At 47.0% G+C, this 8,900-nt stretch overlaps 1 long non-coding RNA gene across 1 annotated transcript; it reads right to left on the bottom strand.

The window, feature by feature from the left end:
* Window positions 1-210: 210 nt before the first annotated feature.
* LOC308628728 lies at window positions 211-3,010 on the bottom strand. The gene is made up of 3 exons (XR_014017568.1): window positions 2,940-3,010; window positions 899-1,038; window positions 211-374 (listed from the first exon to the last, which is right to left on the bottom strand). It is a non-coding gene; the product is annotated as an uncharacterized lncRNA (long non-coding RNA).
* Between the last annotated feature and the right edge of the window lie 5,890 nt (window positions 3,011-8,900).

Below are 8,900 nucleotides of genomic sequence, written 5' to 3'. Positions count from 1 at the left end.
TGTCCAGAATAGGCAAATCCATAGACAGAAAGTAGATTAGTGGTTGCCAGGGGCTGGGAGGAGGGGGCAAACTGGGAGTGAGTGCCAATGAGTGTAGGGCTTCTTATAAGGGTCATGAAAATGTTCTGGAATTAGACGGTGGTGATGGTTGTACAATACAATGAATATACTAAAACCACTGAACTGTACACTTTAAAACGGTGGATTTAATGGTCTGTGAATTATATCTCAATAAAAAAATTAATTTTCGGAAGGTGCCCTCTGTCCTAGTTTGCACACAGCCTGCAAATGTATGGGTTGGCAGTGGTCTCCAAAATAAGGCTTCTAGGGTTTCATCTTGGTGGCCTGGGGATGGGGTGGTGGGCAGGCAGTTCCTGGAAAAGACAAGAAGGTTCTATACTGGATAGACTCTCTGAGACCCTGCTGGCACCCACCTCTAACTCCTTGGCTTTCACCTTGCCTGTGACATCATCTCTCTTCTAGCACCTGTGATTCCTTGGTGAAGACTTGCTCTGTGGAAGTGGGCTTGACCCAATGGGTGGCATTACCACCACTCACCGGACCTTGACCAATGACAGCCTGGACCCCAGCTTCCTGACTCCTGGAGGTCCCCAGCGGGACTGAACCCCAGTTGCCCACAACAGTAACCTGCTCATTAATACACCACAGATTGGGTCCTCCCTGTCTCTGCCTTCCTTCCCTGTCCTCGGGCTGCCTCCCAAACCAACGACTTGCTCTCTCATCCTTGTGTCAGGTTCTGCTTCTGGGAGAACCCAACTAGGTAACTGTCTCTTTTTCCCACTTTGTGAAATAGTTTCATAGTTGACACAGTATTTTCCTCATCAGAAAAATAAACATTTTTTTCATGTCTTGAGATATCTGAGAATGATCACCTCACCTCTGGAAGCAGATTCTGGCTGAAGGAGAGGTTGAAGGTATTTATCAAGTGCCTACTGTGTGCCAGGCACTGTTCTAGGCACCGGAGATATAGGTGAACAGGGCAGCAAACAGACGTGGCCTCTGCTCCCGTGGAACATTCTAGTGGGAGTGAGAGAATGAATATGCCTCGTTCACCCCAAGTTTGATAAGCACCATAAAGAGATATCTGGGTGAAGTGGTCAAAGTGATGGGGTTGGGAAAGGGAGGTTGAGGAGCTCCATTTTTGGACTGGCTGGTCAGGGAGGGCTGCCTGAAGGAAGTGACATTTGAACTGAGACTTGATTGACAAGAGGGAGCCCGAGAGAACCTGGGACCTGTGCTGTGAGAACAGCCAGGAAGTGCCTTCCTACTGAAGATGCAGTCTGAGGACCAGCAGCAGCAGCATCACCTGGGTGCTTGTTAGAAATGCAGGCTCTCAGGCCCACCCCAGCTCCACAGAACCGGATTCTGCATTTGAATGCAACTGCCAGGTGATTTGTGTGGGGTAGTAGATTGCATAAGAAGGCCGGAGTTACTGCTGTTTCAGGATGCAGGCTGTGGTCAGACAGTGCGACTGATGTGTAAACATCTTGTCTCAGTGAGAAGCTGGTTCTCTTGTGCTATCCACATTGGCAAAGGGACCTGAGCCTTTGTTCTTGTTTTTAGAGCAGTGTCATAGTTTTTGGGAAAATCAAGGAATCATTTAGCAGTCAGAAGCAAGAGACCTGAGAAACACAGTCTATTATGAGGCATCTTATAAGGTAATATCACCATTGTGCTGAAGAGTGCCTCCAATCCAGGCCTGGGTACTGCCTGTAAAGTTGAGGCTAGTCGGGAAGGCCACAGGCCGTCTTTCTGAAAACTCATTTAATTGCCTGTAATTCACCCCTTGGACAGAAGTCAGAATGAGGGATCATATTCTTTTTTTTTTTTTAATTTATTTTATTTACTTATTTTTGGCTGTGTTGGGTCTTCCTTGCTGTGCGCCGGCTTTCTCTAGTTGTAGCGAGCAGGGCTACTCTTTGTTGCGGTGCGTGAGCTTCTCATTGCGGTGGCTTCTCTTGTTGCGGAGCACGGGCTCTAGGTGCGCAGGCTTCAGCATTTGTGGCTCACAGGCTCTAGAGCACAGGCTCAGTAGTTGTGGTGCACAGGCTTAGTTGCTCTGTGGCATATGGGATCTTCCCGGACCAGGGCTCGAACCCATGTCCACTGCATTGGCAGGCGGATTCTTAACCACTGCGCCACCAGGGAAGCCCCGGGATCATATTCTTAACCTGACTATGATCTCATAACCGGCAGCAACTTGCAACTACAGATCCAGGCTGAGGACCAGCCATGGAAGGAACATATCCTTGCAATGGAGAAAAGTTGCATAAACAGTGGGTGAAAGCAAAGCAAAAGCACAAATGTCCCCAAATATCATTATTTTTGCACTGTGCAAATTACCATGAGCTTTACAAACTGTAATGGGTAATGGATTGTGTTTGGCTGTTAGTACAGAGACCTGACTACAGTTGCTTATATAAACTACAGGGCTTCTTTCTTTACTTAAAAAAAAAGTCTAGGACTTCCATGGTGGTGCAATGGTTAAGAATCCGCCTGCCAATGTAGGGGACACAGGTTCGAGCCCTGGTCCAGGAAGATCCCACATGCCGTGGAGCAACTAAGCCTGTGCACAACAACTACTGAGCCTGCGCTCTAGAGCCCACGAGCCACAACTACAGAGCCCACGTGCCACAACTACTGAAGCCCACATGCTTAGAGCCCATGCTCTGCAACAAGAGAAGCCACTGCAATGAGAAGCCCATGCACCGCAACGAAGAGTAGCTCCCGCTTGCCACAATTAGAGAGAGTCCGGTGTGCGGCAACGAAGGCCCAACGCAGCCAAAAAGTAAAATAAATAAATAAATTTATTTTAAAAAAATGTCTAGAGATAGCCCAGGGACACCCACAAATTCATCAGTGATTTCCTCCTTTCTGTTCCACCATCCTTATCATATAGCTTCCTTCCTTAAGGTTACCTCATGGTCAAAGATGGCTGCTGCAGCCCTTGCAATCTTGCTTGTGTTCCAGGTAGAAGGAAGAAGGAAGTAGCAAGTGGGCAAGTTAAGTCAGTTCCCTCTAAATAGCTTTCCTGGAAGCCCCACCCAATGACTTCCTCTTATTATTTCATCATCCTCCCTTAATTTCAAGGGATGCTGGGAAATGTAGTTCTTAAGACAGACACATTAAGTTCCTAAAGCTGCCAACCCGCTTCTCTTCAAGGCCAACTGGGCACGTTCGGTTTCCCACAGGTACGATCATTTGGTTGCCATCTTTGTTCCCTCCATTGGCCTGGAGGACTTGATAGCTCTTGCTAAATTCACCCAAAAAAGCTTAAATGATGGCCAACAAAGCCCGTTCTTCTTGAACACTGGAATGACTCTAATAAAAAAAGCTCTCCTCCAAAATAAAATGGCCTTGGACATAATAATGACTCAAAAGGAGCCATCTGAACCATTATCCCAATAAAATGTTGTGTTTTCATACCTGAAAAAAAAAAAAGGGCACATTGCCCACTTGAATAAAATTTAGGCTCTGTTAGCAAAGAACAACTGTGGAATGATAATTGGGAAAGGAGCTAGCAGACTCTGTTATATATATTATCCCATTCCGTGCTCAGTTTTGAGAGATCCTTAGGAAAATCCACCATTTCCCCCACGAGGTCTGAGATTCTGTGACACGTCTGGGTAAAAGATTTTTTGACTCATAGATAACAGACTAGCAGCACTATTTTCTATTGTTTGTTAAGGCAGGTGGAATTTACTTGCCCTAGGTTAGCTGTATTTCATAACAAGGGGAGGAGAACATATAAGGCTTCCAATTTCTGTTAAAAATTTCTTTCTTTAAAACTTATCTTTGTTTTCAATCTGTGTTACTGTTTAAAACAAGAGTTTACCTTCAATTTACCAAATGAGGTAAGTGGGTTATAACTGGATCCAATCAGGAGCATGCCATTTCTGCTCTCAGAAAGGCACCAAAAAGGGGAATCAGAACACACCTCTTCCACCTTCCTTCCCTACTTGCTGGAACACTCACCTCCTGTTCCTGTACAAGATGACTTTGGAAGGTGAGTTGTGGGCCTTCTGGGTCACCCTTGGAGTCTAAGACTTTTTTTTTTTTGGCGGTACACAGGCCTCTCACTGTTGTGGCCTCTCCCGTTGCAGAGCACAGGCTCCAGACGCACAGGCTCAGCGGCCATGGCTCACGGGCCCAGCCGCTCCGCGGCATGTGGGATCTTCCTGGACCGGGACACGAACCTGTGTCCCCTGCATCGGCAGGCGGACTCTCAACCACTGCGCCACCAGGGAAGCCCTAGGACTTTTTGAACAATCAGAGAATCCCACCTTCATTAGAGAGCTGAATGCAGCCTGGGTGAAATCTAGATCTGGTGGTTTTAAAACATGTTCTCCATGGACTTCCCTGGTGGTCCAGTGGTTAAGACTTCGCCTTCCAATGCAGGGGGTGCAGGTTCAATCCCTAGTCGGGGAGCTAAGATCCCACATGCCTTGTGGCCAAAAACCCAAAACATAAAGCAGAACAATATTGTAACAAATTCAATAAAGACTTTAAAAATGGTGCACATCAAAGAACTCTTAAAAAAATAAAATAAAACATGTCCTCCAAATCTATGACACTCCTCTCTTCAAAAGATGGGGTCTAATTCCCCCGTCCCCTTGAATGTGGCCCAGACTTAGTGTGTTGTTTCTAAGGAATAGAATGTGACAGAATGATGGTGTGTGGCTTTTGAGGCTAGGTCATGAAAAGGGTAACTTCTGCCTGGTATTCTCAGCTCACTCACTTTTGGGGAAGCCATGTCTTAAGGACACTCAAGCAGCCTGTGGAGAGCCTGAGGCTCCTCATCTGTTCATTTCACCATCCTGGTTCATTGAAAGATCAGACAGTGAACTGGGAATATGCGTCTTCTCAGTGAGATGTTTGGATTCCTTCTTCTCCAAGAGATCTTCTCACTAAGTCATCCCCCTCCTGCTGTCTTTGCTTCAGCAAAGGATGGTGATTCTGGAGACAGGCTGCCTGAGTTTCAATCCTGGTTCTACTGCCTACAAGCCAAGTGGGTTTTTTTGCTTTTTAAAAATTTATTTATTTATTTATTTTTGGCTGTGTTGGATCGTTGTTGCTGTGTGTGGGCTTTCTCCAGTTGTGGCGAGCCGGGCTACTCTTTGTTGCAGTGGCAGGCTTCTCTTTGTGGTGGCTTCTCTTGTTGAGGAGCACGGGCTCTAGGCACGTGGGCTTCAGTAGTTGTGGCGCACGGGCTTAGTTTCTCCGTGGCATGTGAGATCTTCCCAGACCAGGGCTTGAACCCTGTCTCTTGCATTGGCAGGCAGATTCTTAACCACTGCACCACCAGGGAAGTCCAAGCTGGGTGGTTTTATATGAGTTATTTAACCTCTCTAAGCCTCAGTCTCCTCATCTGTAAAATCAGACAATTGATGGATATACATCAGGGTTTCTCAACCTCAGCATTACTGACATTTGGGCCAGATATTCTTCGTTGTGGGGCTGTCCTGTACATTGTAGGATGTTTAGCAGCATCCCTGGTCTCTACCCACTAGATGCCAGTAACAATGTCTCCCCTATCCAGTTACAACAACCAAAATGTTCCTAGACATTAGCAAATGTCCCGTGAGGGGGCAATATCACCCCCAGTTGAGAACTGCTGACCTAAGTCATTTAGTTCTGTGCATGGTGCTTAGTCAGCACTCGAGAAATGATCATCATGATTATTTTTCTCTCTTCTGATTGCAACAATATTAGATTTCAGCAATGTTTTTGCTAGGTGTTTTTTTTTTAAGATGCTGTTTGCATTTTTGTGACAAAATTATTTTTTAAAATGTATGCAAGATGGCTAATTTCATGTGATGTGAATTTTAACTCACTTTTTAATTTATTTACTGTTTAAATTTATTTATTTATTTATTTATTTGGCCGTGTCAAGTGGGATCTTAGTTCCCTGACCAGGGATCGAACCCATGCCTCCTTCAGTGGAATCAAGGAGTCTTAGCCACTGGACCACCAGTGAAGTCCCTGTATGCTGTTAAATGTTAAATAAAAGATGTTTTATTTTATCTTGTTATTAGTATTGCCTTTTGTGCTTAGAATATGATTTGACTTTTCTTATGTCTTTTGTCTCATGTCCTTGAGTCTAACTTTGACCTTTCTAGCAGTAATTAATCCATGAGACCACTTTTGCTGCCCACTGTGATGAATGCATGCATTATGTATCGTGAGAAGCTATTGGTATCCTTTATTCTCTTGACATTTCTGCTTGGTAGTCAAATAGGTGAGGAAAAAGATGGGCTGCCATTGTGGTTTTAATTCAATCACATTAACAATCTTGGAGTGGGGAAGGCCTTTTTAAGCTTGATGCAAAACTCAGAAGCTTTATTTATTAAAAAAAATTTTTTTTTTGGCCACACCTTGAGGCTTGCAGGATCTTAGTTACCCGACCAGGGATTGAACCCGGGCCCTCAGCAGTGAAAGCACCGAGTCCTAACCACTGGACCGCCAGGGAATTCCTTCTGGTTACTTTAAATGGATTGAAGTTTCCAGATCTTAGCTGAAAGGTGTTATAGTCACTGTGGCTCATACAGCCTCCCAATTCCAAGGCTGGAGGCTAATCCAGGAGCATTTTCCCAGGCCCCTTGAGTGCTAGTCTTTGTTGAGTGATTTTGTGTGCTGGGATTGTAGGAGTTGGTTCTCTCCTCACTTTTTACCATTCAATCCTGAGACTTTTAACCCTTTTTTTAACCCTATGACTTTATAATATCATCTCCATTTATTATGCTCAGAGAGGCTTAGTAATTAGCCCAAGGACACTCAGCTAGGAAGTGCCTGTACAATTATTTAGAAAGCCAAATGAGATGGCACCATCTCACCATCATCAGAAAGAGAATGTAGTTCAAGTCAGACCAGATCATTCCTGGTTCCTGGAGCCCTTTCTACTTCTGTGCCTTTGAATCTATGGGTCCCTCCACTCTGAGGGGCCTCTCCCTTCAGGGAGCCTTGCCTGTGCTTCACGGCTTAGCTACAACGCTTCCTCCCCCAGGAAGCCCTCCCTGATTCTCATCACTGGGAAATACCATTTGGCATATGCTCATGCTGCTTTTCACGGTGGCCACTTGTGAGACTCACCCCACAGCTTTTGCAGGTTGGCTATGAGCACCCACCAGGTGTTGATGTGTAATAATGTTGCTTAGGTTTTAAGAAAGGCAGTTTAGAATGAAAAAAACAAAACTCATTTGCCAGTAGCCAGTAGCCTGGTCTCCAGTCATTTTGTGTGTATGTGTGTGTGTGTTTGTGTGGGACGGAGAAAAAGAGAGAGAGAGAGAGAGAGAGAGAGAGATTCATTTAAGACCTTGGTAGCTCCCAGAAGAATCTCACTTACCACAGAAAATGTTACAATGCATTCAGATGATGATGATGATGATGATAATTATTTGTTGTAAAAATAACTGAAGATTTTTCCTATTGTATTGAAAAAACATTTTCATATTATAGAATCAATAAATTGTTTTTGTAGTGCCTGTACAAAACAGACCCTAGGCTGTGTTCCTCTAATACTGAGTGGACAAGTGCCCTGCCTGCTGCTCCCTCGCATTCTGGTCGACCTAAAGAACTTGGGATTCCTACTTTTTTTTTTTTTTTTTTTGGTACGCGGGCCTCTCACTGTTGTGGCCTCTCCCGTTGCAGAGAACAGGCTCCGCGGCCATAGCTCCACGGCCATAGCTCCGCGGCCATAGCTCCGCGGCCAAGGCTCCCGGGCCCAGCCGCTCCGTGGCATGTGGGATCTTCCCGGACCGGGGCACGAACACGTGTCCCCTGCATCGGCAAGCGGACTCTCAACCACTGCACCACCAGGGACGCCCCTATAAGCCCTACTTTTGCCTGGCATGTCCTTCCTGCCATGGCCTCCATCCCCCTTTCTTTCTAAACCTTATCTTTTTAAGATTCAACCAGGAACAAGACTGCCAAGATCCCTGCCCTCTAAGAACTTACTTTTTGGTGAAAGGAGACACATAAGTAATCATTTCAGATACTGATACAGGCTATGAAAAAACAAAACAGGCAATAGGAGAGTGTAGAGGGTGGTGCTTTAACGAGGCTGGTCTGACAAAGGCTCTCTGCTCGCGGGCCATTTGAGAGGAACCTTGAAGAATGACGACGAAAAGGAAAAGATTCCAAAGAGAGAGGGAACTGCGAGGGCAAAGGCAGTTTCCGAGGAAACAGAAAAGAAGGCCACTGTGGCTGGTCAGCCCAAGCCAAGCAGAGACGCGTTGAGATGAACACAGAGGAGGCGGGGCCAGGTCCTGCAGGGACTTGTAGCCCACAGAGAGGAGGTCAGATTTTATTCCCAAGGTGATTGCTTTACAGCCAAATTGCTTTGTAGAAGGGTTTTCTTGCAGCTCGTGGGACTTCTCCAAGCCCCAGTGGCTCATGCCTCCGCTGCCAGCCTGTGACGGCCAGTTTTGCCTCTGTGCAGTCATCGCCCCTTTAAGTGGCGGCTTCCTCCTCAGACCCTGAGCCCCTGGGGACACGCCCGGCTGGGTGACCGCAGCGCGCAGCCCCGCGCCTGGCCCACAGCAGTCGCGCAGCCCGGGTCTGCGGAGGATGACCAGACGATTGCGCACGGAGACTGAACAAGAAGTCGGCGCATAACTTTCCCCCTGGAAGCGGGGCCTCCCACTCGGCGCGGCCACGCGGATTCCGGCAGTGGGGGGGGGCGGGGGCTGGCACGTGAGGCAGGCGGCCGCACGTGGCCCAGGAGTGTGCTTTTCGGGACAGATGCGGGGGCCGCAAAGTTCGCGAAGGCGCAGACGCAGCCGGGCCTCGGCACCCCGTCTCCCACTCAGTTTTATTTTCAGTTTCGCGGCTGCTGCGGTCTAGTCAAGGGACGGTGTCCTCGGAGGGCGCCAGGGCGTCTT

This window comes from Mesoplodon bidens (assembly GCF_964165515.1).
Source record: "Mesoplodon bidens genome assembly, chromosome: 15".
In the NCBI taxonomy this organism is placed as follows: domain Eukaryota; kingdom Metazoa; phylum Chordata; class Mammalia; order Artiodactyla; family Ziphiidae; genus Mesoplodon; species Mesoplodon bidens.
Note: the sequence above shows the minus strand (reverse complement) of the source record. Positions and strands in the feature narration are given on the sequence as shown.